The sequence below is a fragment of the Pinus tabuliformis genome, chromosome 3_2 (genome assembly GCF_031772625.1).
Source record: "Pinus tabuliformis cultivar Carrire ecotype Pingquan chromosome 3_2, CPIR1, whole genome shotgun sequence".
NCBI lineage: Eukaryota > Viridiplantae > Streptophyta > Pinopsida > Pinales > Pinaceae > Pinus > Pinus tabuliformis.
The window spans coordinates 260,943,046-260,959,221 of NC_142302.1; the positions used below are offsets into that span (position 1 = coordinate 260,943,046).

Below are 16,176 nucleotides of genomic sequence, written 5' to 3' on the forward strand. Positions count from 1 at the left end.
GCAAATTAGTTTTAATGGTGTGCATGCCTAAGATCAAGGACAAAAGAGACACTTGGAAAAAACGTCTAAAAATAGCAATGTGCCACCTTCGGGAAACTAATAATAGATCCCTACTTCCTAGGGATGCTTCTTTCCCTTTAGTTTTCTTTTTTTTCCGGGGGAAACTTGCCATGCACACTGTCGGGGAAGACTGCGTAGTTTTGGGGAACTGGGAAACTTTCTAGCACAGTGTGCACTGTGTAGATTCTGAGCTTAGTGAGGGTTGCGCAATGTTTGGCCTCAGTGTGGGGCTGCCTTCCATGATTACACAATTTTTTATCTCAAGGCTGACTTCTAGTCTAATCTCCGCAATACCGATCATCAAGGTTGACTACCTTCCATGACTGCGCAATTTCTAAGCTCAAGATTGACTGCGAGTCTACACTGCGCAATTCCAATCATCAAGGTTGACTACCTTCAAGGATTGTGCAGTTTCTGGAGGCGAGCCTAGAACTGTTGTGTGACCAAGTTGGGAGATCCGCTTGTGAGTTACAAGAATCATCTATGTGAGAAAACACAAGTGAAAATGAAAAGATAAGTCTCATTTGAAGCATGAATACCTAGATCAGTGCAAGATGAAATGTTGTAGACAAGAAGGGAGGCTCCACAATCGAAGCACAGGAAACATTTTGGAGGGTGGTTGTAGCCACTATAACATGTCCTTGATAATACTGTAATGAAGTACATGGAATTGACCTCCCATTTCCATTCCAAAATTGAAATAGGCTGCAGTAGACCAATTGGATGCTTGCATTCAAATTTCACCTGTTGAAATTCCAGGTACTTAGCAATAAAATCAACCACCTCTTTCTTCAAATTAAGCATTAGTAGAACTTATTAATAGATTTTAAAGTCTTATGGTATCCTGGGTGGCCTGAATATGGCTTGACATGAATCTCTCTCAAAATAAGCTTCTTCAAATCACTACAATAAAGCACATAAATCCCGCTCTTGAATCTAACCAAACCATTTGTCGTGAGGTGATACTCCTCATCCTTATCACCCTCACTTTTCTTCTACAATATTTGCTTTAGCTATTGGTACCTCTCATCATGTTGCCCTAAATTTCAGATACGCTCCTTTAAATCTATCCTATAAGAGCTCATAGCTTAAATATGATTCACTTGCACTCTCCTACTAAGAGCATCTGCAACTCAGTTCTCCTTGCCTTTGATGTAATTGATTTCAAATTCAAATTCATTGATAGTATCCAACCATCTAGCTTGCCTTGCATTCAAATTGGGTTTTCCAAACAAGTACCTCAATCTATTATGATCACTCGTCAAAATGAATTTCCTACCAAGGAGATAATGTCTCCACATCTTCAATGCATGAATGTTAGTTTCCAACTCAAGATCATGAGTCACATAATTCTGCTCATGTTCATTCAACTTTTGTCATTCATAGTAAACCACCTACCCTTCCTACATCAGGACTCCACCAAGCCCTACCTTGCAAGCATATGTACAAACCACAAATTCCTTATTACGATCCACAATACTCAAAACTAGAGCATTGGTAAGTAGCTGCATCAACTGATCAAAGATGGTTGCACACTCAACATTCCATTCAAACTTATTTCATTTCCTCGACAAAGGTGTGATAGGATAACCAATCTTGGATAAGTTCCTGATGAACCTCCTGTAATAACCTGTTAGTCCTATGAATTATCTGAGCCCATTCACATTCTTTGGAGTTAGCCACTCCATGATAGCCTTAATATTTTCTAGATCCACTGCTATCCCCTCCTTGGAAATAATATGTCCCAAGTAAAGAATCTGAGACTGAAAGAAGCTACACTTGTTGAGATTAGCATACAACTTATGCTCTCTTAACAATCTCAATATTGTTGCCAGATGCTCTGCATGCTCTTCTTCATTCTTTGAATATACCAATATATCATCAACAAATACTATCACAAACTTGTCTAGGCAAGGGTGCAACACATTGTTCATCAAAACACATGAAGGTGGTTGGAGCATTGGTAAGATCAAAAGGAACCACCACAAACTCATAATACCCATAACTTGTACAAAATTTAGTCTTATAAATGTCTTCTTCTTTGATGCGCACTTGATGATATCTTGATCTTAAATTAATCTTTGAAAATACTACAACTCCCTTCAAATCATCAAACAAATCATCAATTTGTGGCAATGGATACTTCTTCTTGATGGTCACCTTGTTCAGCTAGTTGTAATCAATGCAAAATATGAGACTATTTTCCTTCTTCCTTACGAAAAACACCGGTGCTACCCAAGGAGATACACTTGGTCTTATGTATCCCTTATCAAGCATCTCTTTAAGCTGCAACTTTAGTTCCACCAACTCGGAAGGGTTCATCCTATATGGTGCCTTAAATGTTGGTCTTTCTCCTAGAATCAACTCAATAGAGAAATCCACCTCCCTGTGAGGCGGCAACTCTAGAATCCCTGTAGGGAACACGTCCTAAAACTATTATAAGATAGGATACCCCCTTAGGATACCACCATCCTCTCATCCAACCCTTTATCACTGGAAATATGTACTGCAAATAATAACATCATTTTCTATAGTTGTCCCTAGCTTGCATGGTTGTAACCATCCTCACTGATGTAGGATTTTGCTTTCCATGCAAGACTCTCTTTTCTCTAGTCTCATACAGGCACTCAATTTCCTTCTCATATGAATCTACCTTGGTCTTGTGAATAAACAACCAATCCATGCCCAATAACATGTTATATGCACCCAAAGGAAGCAAATTCAAGTTTTTTGATGTAGGCATGCCATTAAACTCAAATGCACAAGACTTCACCCAATGGTGAACTCTTCTCTTGGTCCCTATAGTTAACTGAACCAACCAAGATTCTACATGAATTTCCTTATCCAAATGACATTGATCCACTAGTTCATGACTAATATAGCTATAATTTGATCCTCCATCAATCAAAATAGAAATAACTCGATCACAAAGCTTACTTTCCATCTCGATGATGGATGCCTCGTGGTTTGCTTTCCTGTTATTAACTGCTACATAGATCCAGGGAACGCTCTGAGCTACATCCCCAACTGTCTTTGCCTCTTGAGCACTATAGATCTGAGGCCTGACACCCTAATATAATGCACAATCCTTCTTGTGATGATCTCTACCACAAATCCAACACCTCATTGGTTCTCTATCACTTCCTTTATTCTGATGCTCAAAAGGTTGAGACTCCTATCCTTTCTTAGTTACATTGAACTTCCTATGAGGAGTCATATTTTCCTTCTCCCCTACATCCTGAGATCTTCCTCACTTCTTGATCCATTTTCCATTAGTCTTCTTGCTAACCTTCCAGTCACACTTGAACTCAAGCTTGTGCTTGGACTATTCATAGCAATGCTTCAACTTTATGATGGTTTCATCCAATGACTGAGATTCTTCAAACTCAATTTGATCTTTGAATTATAGTGGCAATCCATAGATGAACATTTTCATCTTTTCTTTCTCATCCTTGAGATATGGCACATACCTCAATAGCTTTAGAACTGTAGTTGTATATTCTTCATCTAACATGGAACCCATCATGAGCTCATAGAATACCTTGGCCTTTCCATCAAAATATATCTCAGATAGGTACTTCTTTCTAAAGAGTCTTACAAATTCTTCCCAAGTCAGCTTCTCTTCCCTGATGCCCCTGACATGCTTAACATCTTCCCACCAGAAATTTTATTTTCCTTTGAGACCAAAATTGGCTCTCTTGGCTTTCACATTCTCTAAGTAATTATGAAGTCTGAAAAAATTTCTCATTCCAAGAATTTGTGCTTCTACATCTTTTGATTTGGTCATTTCACCATCAAAAGTAGGAGGCTTGGCTTTCTTGAATTCTTCCGACATGTAATCCTTCTCACTCCTCTTATGATGATGTTGGTGGTGATGGAGATGGTGTATCCTAGAAGTATATCTATAATAAAATCCATGTGTACTATCCCTCTTCTCAAGTGTACCCAAGAACCTGATACTATTTATTGTATCATCATGATCCATCCTGTACTTCTTATGAGACAGGCTTCCATCTGCCCCATTATTCTTTTCTTCATGTTTGTCATCATGATTGGTCCCCAGTTGTCCATGCTTCTATGAATCTAAAAGGCTTTGAAGGATAATTGCATTAACCTCATCTTGTTTTTTTTTAAGCTTTTGCAAGTCTTTCCCGAGCTTCAGTAAACCATTCATTATCAACTTTACAAATTCAAATCTCTTCCCTCAAACTTCTTAATGTATCTGCTAGATCAAAAGGGTTTCCCTCTCCTTTCTGCCCAACTGATTTCTCCCATTCCATTAATTTTTCTTCTAGCTTGTGCAGGGAGTCATATGAACTATACTCAACCTTTCATCTATTTGCCTTTTATTTCCTGCAACATACCACTGTTAGATCAACCAAATAAAAGGCGTAATCGAAAGAATTACCTCAATTTACCATTGGTGAGGCTATTGCATGTACACAGGTCTATCCAGATTAGCACAATACATAATAATATCAAGATCATATCAGTTCATGCATGAATTAAGATAATAACAAAAAATTGTAAAAACATCATGTACATGGATATAACAACAATAACAATAAAACAACTGGCAGACATGTATGTTAGTCATATAGATATGCATAATAATTTTCATTTACCTTTAGGTCCAGTGCTATGAAATTGATTTGATACCACTCTGTAATACTTGACCCCAAATTTACCCACTATTACTTGCTTACCAGGGTAAACATAAGTTGATAGTTACTACGCATGACCCAACCTACAAGGTTCAGTTATGGAAATGGGGTCCACTTATTGGAAACTTACTGTAAAACACCCAAAAACACATGATCATTTTGATAATAGTCTAGCTTTCCCTAGTGATCATTTTCCTAAATTGAACTGATTCTCAACTTTGATTTGCCTCCCAGACACGCCCATGCAGGCTTTTCAGTGCGACCAAAGGGCTCTAGCCGCACACACAACCCATCCTTCATACGGCTGTGGCCGAAATTTCCCAGTTAAGATAGTGCAGCTAGTGACTATGTCTTAAGGAAAACCTTCATGTAAACTGCCCAGAACTCTATCAACAAGGTTCTTAAGTCTTCATAACATGTGTCTAAGCTCTATTCTTACTCAAGCTTGCCCGATACAAGTTATTCATTTTTACAAACATGTTGTGACCAAGGTGCTTATAGGTTTGGATGTGTAGTTTGTTCTTTGCTTCATTAGTTTCATTAGATGTTCATCAAGAAATCTTGCTACCCTCTCATACTATTGCATTAAACATAGATTGTCCCATACATCTTTATAAACCATCCAAGAGCTTATCAACCATGAGTAAGATCAATAAAAAGAGTACTTCATATCATCAGAAATATACCATGCATGTAACAAGCATTTAATCAGAATGAATCCATGAAAAAATAGTCACATAATCAACACATTAAATCAAAACTTATACTCATTGATCTCATTAAGGAATAACGAATATACTTATATTTATAGTACCAACCAATTCAGGGACTTCCATGTGTCCACCTGACCATATATTGGGATGAACCAATTCTTTCTTCTAGTCCAATAACCCCCGTGCCATATTCCAAGCATGCATGTGGGATCACATGGGGTAAAACCAAACATAATCAAACATGGAATATGAAGGAAACCACCTCCACCCTCAAGCCATAGTGATTTCACCTAACACCAGGTAAAGAAATCACCAAAACCAATACAAGATTAGATGCCTCAGAATTTCTTCACCATACTCAAAGGATTACCCAAAGAAAACCATCTCCACCTTCAACCCTTATGATTTTCCTAAGAACACCTCAACTAGGATCCAAAATCTATTGGCAATCCAAAGCTCAACCAAACAAGGAACCCACTACATCATGGCTATCCAGGAAATGACATAAGGCAAGGTTGTACATGACTGCTACTCCAGGAAAATCCCATGTAAATGACAGCAAAAATGACCAATAAACCAATGCATGAACCATGCATTCAAATCCCAACAAGATAATCAAACATGCACATTGTTACCTACAAAAACCCTTAGTTTATCTTTTCTCTGCCTTCTTATACCCTTGCTAGCTTTTGTTATATTCTTCCTCTTGGCTGCCACACAAATTCCCTTTCCACCGCTTGTTTTCCTTGATTTCTCCTCCTTGTGTGTTGTATGTGTACCTTATCTTTCTTGTGTCAAAGTGCTCTCTCTTGTTGTCATGTTCTCTCTCCTTCTTCCTCTATTTTACCAAAGAGTATCCTAGAATGTTCTCTCTCCAAATTTTCTTTTCCCTTTTTCCTTTTCTTCATTTTCCCTTGCATGCATATTCTTTTACTATTTTTATCATTTTCTTGTCTCTTCCTCTTCCCCACCTACTAAAGTGGAATTTCTTTCATTTTCCTTTATTTTTTTGCATTTTTGCCTCATGTCCTTGCTGACTCGTAATAATTAATTTGTCATTTATTCCCTTTTGCCTCTTGTCAATGCCAATTTCCATATTCAATAAATAATTAACCACAAGTGGATCCCAATGTAATGTTTTTCCCCTCATTCAGCTTGGAATACATTTCCCTTGACCTTGGTTAGATTTTTTCTTTTATAATGCCCATACATTATTTATTTACATGGAAATTTAACTCATGGTTGTTACACTCAAATAGAAATAAAAACCAAAAAAAAAAAATAAGAGCACCTACACAACATATAGTGGATTTTACTTTGTATTGACAAAGGGAAACTCTCAAAATTAAATTGTTCGATTGTATTTTCGAAATAAGTATTTTTTTAATACAAAACAAACATATAGAGATATTTATTTAAAGTTTGCATTATTAATAAAAGTGAAAAAAATTCTAATTACATGAAAGCACCACCCATCTCTAACGATTAATTGAATTAATTCAATCATTTGTTAGAGGTATGTAGTTCATAAGTGGTCATAGGGCACAAATTCAAATCTAGATAAGTCCTTCAAGGTTATTAGCTACTATTGCAGTTGATAGTTGGGCCACCCTCTTTTTTGATATTTGAAGGAAGATGGGGGTTGTGGGTGGAGAGAATCTTAGAAGGTTTTCCTTGGAAAAATATCAATGGGTTAACTTGATCAATTCAAATGCGTTGAATTGACCATAAGACCATTGATTTTATTCCCATTAAAGTTAAGTTTGATTAAGTTTGGTTGAACTCCATTGGGTTTCAACAACTATGGTGGATGGCAATAGAGCTAACCTCCACCTAAATATTTCGAGAAAAAGAAAAAGATCCCACAAAAATTTCCTTAAAAAAAAACCATATTAAAAATTCTTATTAGATTTTAAGATACAATATATTATAAATCCCTAACATTAACATTAACATTAACATTATTATAATATTATTATCTTATAAAAAATATGTTAACATTATTATAATATTATTATCTTATAAAAAATATGTCGGGTACCTATAATCTAATGCATAATAAAACTGTCACAATTGATACACAACATCCTTTCTTCATTCTTATATACCGTTTTTTTTGAAGAGATACATCTTATTATATTCCCTTTCCAAAGTCTTTTAAAACTCCCGTATATATGAATTTGTTAAATGGAATCTAGTTTTTGTTTCATTTAAGGGTTCTTTACTTAATTTACCCATTGTCTATGGCTCAAGAAAATTTATTATGGTTATCCATACAAAGTTTACAAATAATTGTTTATTGAGTTAAACACTCTACGAAATAACCTATAAATGCATGCATCTTTCTAATTAGCTCTTCCACTACTTGGTTTAAAATCTGAAATCTTCGCTAATATTTTAAAATTGCTTTTTTCTTAATTGTCTTAACATTCCCTTTATCAGTCCCTGCCTACGGTAGCACAGGGGCTATAGGCGTTGAATGCTTATTATTAATTTGAGTTGCCCACTGCATTTAACCGATATTTTTACAAAACATTGTTCATGTTCGAGGTCTTAAATTTACCAAAAGTTTGGATGGCTCCTGGTGTAGCCCATCCGGGTTTTAACCAAAGTTTTCTTTATCCAAAGTATTTTCAGCGAAACTTTCCCTTCATTTTATTTATCCAACATTTCTATTCGCTTCAAAAACTTAGGTATCCAAATTTTCCATTGGTTTTTTAAATTTTGTTTCATATGCATTTCTTTATGTTAATTGCCACCTATCTCTTCCGCACATTTCATGTTTTTTGCTTCCACGCAGTGGCCCAGGCCCACCCCTTTCATTTGCTGTCAGACCGTGTTCATCACAACATGTCCCGCCGATTCACCAAGATACGTCGGCCCCACAACTACTCAAGTGATGGACTTCCGCCAATGAAAAGAGACTGAAGGTTTTTTTGGGCATGTATGCATTTCCGCCAATGAAATGAGAGAGACTGAAGGGCTTTTTTAGGCATGTATGCAGGAGCATAAAACGCTGCATCGGCACCACAACTAACTGCTCAAGTGGGGGACTTGAGGCAAAGAAACAACACTGACTTTGAGCACCAGAGACCTTCGTGGTTCCTGAGGCAGCTATCATCTGATAGTAGGTAGCAGGTACCTTATGGTCGTGGCAGGTCTGATTTGGCCTCTCTCGTTCAGTGAAAGTAATTTACAGCCAGTTGAATTTTCTTCAAATTTCTCAAACTGCATATATTAGAGGGAAAGGGAAAATAACTATATAGAAATTTAGTTAGTTCAAGTATTATTATAGCATACCTGTAGAATTGTCGTAGGTAATTTCAACCTAATTGCAAGGCCCTTCACTGGAGTTCGTGCCTTTTTTCATGGAAGAATGAGGATCTTCCAAGCTAGCTTTCATTAGAAGCAAAAATTGAGCCTCGGGACAGGTTGTGTTTTGCTCATCCTCTGCAAATCCCATGAAAGCAACACTCCAAAAACAATCTTATCCTCCATCATTTCAATTAAATTAAATCTGACATTCAACCTATGTCTATGTCCACTTATGAGTTTGTTTGTTTTGAGTCATATGGATAACATGTTTCATGTTTGGATCACTAGGATCTCTTTTGTATTCTCACCGGCTGAAGAGGATGCATTAGGAGCAGCTGGTTTCATAGGCTCTCGAGGATCTGAAACCGCAACTTGTGTTGGTTGAGAACCTACTGCGCGGGTAGGCTGATGGTTGATACTAGGTGGCTAGGCTTGACGAGAACCTATTTTAGTTAGTCCAGGTTGTCGTGGAACCGCCTGCTACAGCTGGTTGAGGCTGCTGAATACACTGGACAGGTGGATTCCTGGGTGACTGTGAAGGAACATATTGAAAAAAATCAATGAATCTGGCATGTATATAAATTGTAGACTTCTAATGATAAAAAGAACGATCATATCTCTTTCCCTTGTCTTTGATTCAAGTAAATTCCTATCTATATCTGTCTCGTGTTTTGTTGCAAAAGGCTTAACAAAGGTTTCATATACATAGGTTGATCCCAAAACAACCCTTTATTTTGGGATACCACAAATAAACAATGAATGCAAGCTTTGCTTCACTGTAACCATGAAATAAAAGCATATCCTAATCGCTCAAAAACAATTAATACTGCAATTATAATCAAGTACTGACACCAGAATATCAGTTGCTTTATCTCGGGCTTGTTCCTTTCTATGATTTTAAAACACTCAAATGTAGGCTATGTGTAACCGAGGAGAAATATGATGCTTCTCGTTATAAAAGAAGTCATATTTATGAAGCTGACGGGTTAATCTGAGTACTGATCTAGCAGTGTGGAAGCCTTTCCATGACTGAAATCCTTGAACAAATTCTGCATCCGATGTAAGCTTTTTCACTAAACCCCCGATACTTAGCAGGCGGAATCCCTTCAAATATTGTTGCGGCCTGGGAGGACAGCGTTTCCCTGCCTCAGACTTTCATTTGATGGCGGAGTTAAGAAGATTATATCTTGAATATGAAAGTCTCTTATTTTTGTTGTCCATTTGGGCTATCACCAAAGAGACAAGTTGGGAGCCACAAAATTTGACAAATTGTAAAATGGTGGGCCAACAAGCTCAGACGTGGTGATTTCTATTTATTTTGTATGGGACCATCTATGCATGCGTTACAGTTGTCTCTTTCAAAGGATTTAAGAGAAGAATGTTGAGGTGTTAGCAACCTGGGCTATATTAATCTCTCTCTGGTTTTATGTATTTTATTTTTTGGAGTTCTAAAGCAATGAAGGCATTAAGAAATGAAATATATGATCGAGGACACCCCTCCGTAGGCGTTTGCTTAATGGATCTCCGAAAGTTGCGGAGGGAAACTCTGGGTATACAGGTCGTCGATCGATAGTGAGCCAATTAGGCCGGGATACGCCACATAGTCTGGGCTCAGGACTAACTAGTTTGAGGCTTTTTATATGCAATGCCCCAGATAGAGTTACAGAGAAGGTTCCCAGATGCTCCTGAGATTGTGGTGTCTTTTTAGATTTAAAGTTTGACATTTACTAACCGCCCACTGGCACTTACTACCTAATTGGCTTTATTCAAAGAAGAGGGCCTCATAAATTAACTGAGCAGCTATGGAGGTACGCAGTCTTATTTTTCAATCGCGTTAAAGCTAACAGATCTCGTTGAAATAGGGAGGCAGAAAATAAAGGTTGAGCAGCTATGGAGGTACGAAGTCTTATTTTTCGATCTCGTTGATTGAGAACGAACCAGAAATAGGCAGGTAGAAAATAAAGGTTTTCGTTGGGTAGTGAGTATGTTAGGTAGCGAGTATGTGTATATGTATTTCTTGAAAATAAAGGTTGTCGTTGGGTAGCGAGTATGTGTATATGTAGTTCTTGAAATAAAGGTTGTCGTTGGCTAGACAGTATGTTGGGTAGCCAATATGTGTATATGTATTTCTTTTAACTCTTCTGAGTATGTGTATATGTATTTTATTGGGACCAGTTTCACTCAAATCAATTTGAAATGTCAACTTTGAAATATTGCAGGGTGCCCAAAAATTCACTAGTGCAGAGTGCCCAAAAATGCAATCTATATATATATGTTTCTTAGCAAACACAAATCTAAAGTTTTGATTACTCAGTTATAGATAGTTTGTGCATGTATTCGTTATAATAGGGTTGGAATTATTAAACCTACAGAACACTGTCCAAAATAGACAACGGTTTATTTACTGTTTATCTTCATTTTTTCATCTGTGAAAAATACCCAAGTCAACCTCAAGTGAACTAAGTTGTGTTTGTGTCTTTAAGAACTTAAAGTGAACTCAGTTGTGTTTCTTTTTTTTTCTTAAAGAATTTCCCACGCAACCTCTTTAGTCTCTTTAAAATGATCCTGGGGAAACGACGATAGAGATCCTAGGGTATTTTACCTCAGTACAGGGATGAAATAATCTGCAATCAATTGAATTAAATCCCAATCCCAATTAATCCTGATACGATCAACAAAATGTTTACTTCGAAATAATCTTGTTTATTATGTTTAATGCTACAGCCATGGTTATTTTAAAAAAAATCTTGTTTATTTTGTTTATGGCTACTACCATGAAATAATCTTGTTTATTTTTTTTATTGCTACTACCATGAAATAATCTTGTTTATTATGTTTAATGCTACAGCCATGGTTATTTCAAAAAAATCTTGTTTATTTTGTTTATTGCTACTGCCCTACAATAATCTTGTTTATTATGTTTGATGCTACAGCCATGGTTATTTCAAAAAAAAATCTTGTTTATTTTGTTTAATGCTACCACCATGCTTAAGGTTCGCCAGTTTTTCCCAAATATTTTTAATTATTGTTGATTTAATCACTGGTGACATCGTTATAGTCTTTGGTATGATAGTTATTGCTAATTAGTGGTTTTGTCTCCCTTTGAATGATTGTTTGTTGCTCCTTTATGTGCTCCCTGGATCAAGGGACCAAGGAAGCACTTTGTACAACGTTTTATTCATCAATGTCACTTACCATCCTTCCTCCCCAAGGGACCAAGGACTCTATACAATGTTTCATTCATCAAATCCACGAAGCACTCTGTACAACGTTTTATTCATCAATGTCACTTACCATCCTTGCTCCCAAGGACTCTGTACAACGTTTTATTCATCAATGTCACTTACCATCCTTGCTCCCCAAGGGACCCAAGGACCCCCAAGGGACCAAGGCCTCTTATTCATCAATGTCACTTCACTTACCATCCTTGGGGATGCTCCCCAAGGGACCAAGGACTTTGTACAACGTTTCATTCATCAATGTCACTTACCATCCTTACCATCCTTGCTCCCCAAGGGATCACTTACCATCCTTGCTCCCCAAGGACCAAGGACTCGTACAACGTTTCATTCATCAATGTCACTTACCATCCTTACCATCCTTGCTCCCCAAGGGATCACTTACCATCCTTGCTCCCCAAGGACCAAGGACTCTGTACAATGTTTTATTCATCAATGTCACTTACCATCCTTGGGGATGCTCCCCAAGGGACCAAGGACTCTGTACAACGTTTTATTCATCAATGTCACTTACCATCTTTGGGGATGCTCCCCACAACGTTTCATTCATCAATGTCACTTACCATCCTTGCTCCCACATTCCTAAATTCATCACATCCAACATTGACATTCCAACGTTTCATTCATCAATGTCACTTACAATCCTTGCTCCCACATTCCTAAGTTCATCATCCAACACTGACATTCCATTTCTTCTGTAGTTATCATCTATATAGCCTCAACCTCCTTCCAGTTATAATGGTTGAACCTCAACCTCCCTCCAGTTATATTGGTCGATCAAACGGCAATGGATTTGGAGTTCATTAGCCATATTCTAAACAACACGAGCAAGCACAGATGATTGTGGCCCTACCACTGCTACGACGTTTCTTTCCATCAATTCCAAAATTGTAATTAGAAGGGAAATAAAATCTAATTATATCAGCATCGTATGTTTTATTATTTGTTTTCAGACTGGGCAGGGACTGCCGCTACCTGCAGTTCTTGTTACATCTTATTGAGAGACCACTTCCGTGAATAATCTCACTTTCAAACTTCTATCATTTCCATGTACGTCTAAGCTTAGAAGTGATTAAATAAAGGGTTTTGGAATCTTCCTAGAGCTTGATCATTTGTTCATTGGCATAGATTCTTAGCCAAGACGCGAGAAACGTAGGTAGCTTGTTGGATTTAGGGTTAGGGTTAGGTGAGTTGGATTTAATGTAACTTATTTTTACTTCTAATTATTTCATTATAATATGTTTTGAAATTTTTATATATTAAATGGAAATTTTAATTAAAAAATTATATAATTTTTAATATTCTATTATTATAATATAAAATTTATTAATAGTGATTTATAAAATAATAATAAAATTTATTAATAATGATTTATAAAATAATAATAATAATGTTATATTACAAATATTATAATATACTTTTATTAAAAAATAAATAAATATAGTTTAAATTATTTTTTTCTAAGTTCGGCATTGGTGAGGTTACATCATGATTATGTCCAAGAAGAACATCCAAATAGAATGAGAAATTGAACTAGTAGCTTAACATCTAAAAATGAGGTTACATCATGATTATGTCCAAGAATAACAACATCCAAATCCAAATAGAATGAGAAACTGAACTAGTAACTTAACATCTAAAAATGCCTTAACAAGGCACATCACTATCTATCCACAACCCCATCTAAAAATGCGTTAACAACATCCAAATCCAAATCCAAATAGAATGAGAAATTGAACTAGTAACTTAACATCTAAAAATGCCTTAACAATGCACATCACTATCTATCCACAACCCCATCTAAAAATGCCTTAACAACATCCAAATCCAAATCCAAATAGAATGAGAAATTGAACTAGTAACTTAACATCTAAAAATGCCTTAACAAGGTACATCACTATCTATCCACAGCCCCATCTAAAAATGCCTTAACAAGGTATATCACTATCTATCCACAACCCCATGGACAATATAATTTAATCCAAATAGAATGAAAAATTGAACTAGTAACTTAACATCTAAAAATGCCTTAACAACGCACATCACTATCTATCCATATCCACAACCCTATGGATAATATAATTTAAATTATTGACAATAAATCATTAAATCATTATATAATTTTGACAATATAATTTAAATTATTGACAATAAATCATTATATAATTTAAATTATTAGTAAAAAATAATTATATAATTTTTTATATATTATTGTTGTATTATAAATATTATTTATTATTGCAAAATATCCTTTTTAACTTGAATTTTTCATTAATAGACTAATCATATATCAAAAAACAATTCGATAATATTTTATTGAAAAAATAATCATATTTTAAATTAAAGATTATATAATAAACCTATAAAATTATATAAATATTCATTTATTTTATTTAAAAATATGATTATATAATTTTTAATATATTATCATTAAATGATTGAGAATACGGAAATAAGGAATATAATTTTTTATATATTATTATTAAATAATTAAAATGAAAATTAATATAATAGTAGATTAATAAATAAATAAAATCACAAATATACACATATGTATATTTATCAATGGTGGTGGTGGTGGTTAATGTCCACTGAGACCAAATTTTGGTCTATCAGACCTAAAGAAACAAATTATTTAGTTTGATTTAAGATTTTATTCCTATGCTCAAAAAGCTTGGAGAGAAGCCTCCCGAGCTCACTATAATTTTGACATCCTAAAAGGCTAGGAAGGTCAATATTGCGACAGAGATTATGAAACTGAGATCTAATGTGGTTGTACGCGAGACACTCTAAGAGGAAGTGGTTTTCATCCTCGGTGTTCCTATTCTCACAGAGATGGCAGATCCTCTCCATCCATGGTGTTTTAGGAACTGCCCAATGACCAGTTTCACTATGGAGCTCATGAGAGTTCGTTTTAATCTTCGCTATATTAATTTTCTTCTTTGAGCTAGTTAAAACAGAGAGATACTTTTGATATTCTAGGGTGGGGTTGATGACCTTTTTATAATAACTTAATTTTCTTTTAGCTACTAAATCTTTCTCACACCACATTTTTTCTTTGAACTTAGAAGTAACAATATCTTTAATGTTATTAATGTTTTGCAATGCATCATTCTCGTTGATCTCCCAATGGTTTAACCAGGCCCTCGTGTCTTTATACCACCCCCGCTTGAGCCTTAGGTGGTTTTGGCTAGAATTTAAAGCTAGATTAGGAAGTCTATGGTCTCTTATGTTATCAAGTTTGTGCTTGTACACCAGAAGCCTAGTCATAGCTAGGCTCTCGATAGGGGAAAGACCTACTTCTATAAGGAGAATAGGATAGGGTGTATTGCTTTTAATTTTCAGGTTATACACTATAAAACGCTTCTGTATTTGCTCAATCTTTCTCCAAGATTCTCCAGAGATGTTGCAATCCCAGACCTTACATCCATATAAGATAACAGGAGTGACTAAAGTTTCAAAGAGGAACTTCTTTTTATCCCACATTACGAGGTTTGTCGTTTTACAATTATTTTCAAGACCAAAATAAGCTTTCCACCCCCATTAATCCTTTTCTCAATGCTATAGTTCCAATTGAGCTTGTGATGAATATCAATTTCTAGGTACTTGTTGACCTTTGCAAATTATGAGATCCTGAGCACTACAGAGCTTGACTAGATCTGACCCAAACAAATTCTCCCCGAGATCTTCAGAGCTCCTTCTGTACCTACTAGCCAAAGTAGGGTCTTCGTCTAACCAAAGAGGATTAGGGTTGGAATGATTACTTAGAATAATAGCTTGGTTGCTTGAAGTTCGAGCATTAAAGTCACCTATTAAAAGGATATTACCTTCATTCCTTAGGCTAGAAATATCATTCTCTAAACCATTGTAAGGACTATTTTTATCTAGATTCTTCTTCTTATAGAAGTTAGAATTGATGAGGGGAAATAACATATTGATATCCAACATATCTTGGGGCCTTCCCCAGATGCGGGTGCTTAGTAGGGATAACGCAGTGGCGGCCGAACGGAATGGCATGTGGCTAAACCACATGGCCCTCCATAATTGGGCACACTGGTCTAAACATGACATTAATAACAGCCATAAATGGAAATTAAGGGGACGTCGTCTCCAACCTGACTACAACCACCAACCTTGGCTCCACGCGAAAATGAATACCAACGATACTCTTACCACTGCACCTGT

General features: G+C 35.9%; 1 pseudogene; it reads right to left on the reverse strand.

Annotated features, from left to right (window-relative positions):
- Positions 1-9,022: 9,022 nt before the first annotated feature.
- Positions 9,023-9,720, reverse strand: LOC149180661 (putative HVA22-like protein g pseudogene; annotated as a pseudogene).
- Between the last annotated feature and the right edge of the window lie 6,456 nt (positions 9,721-16,176).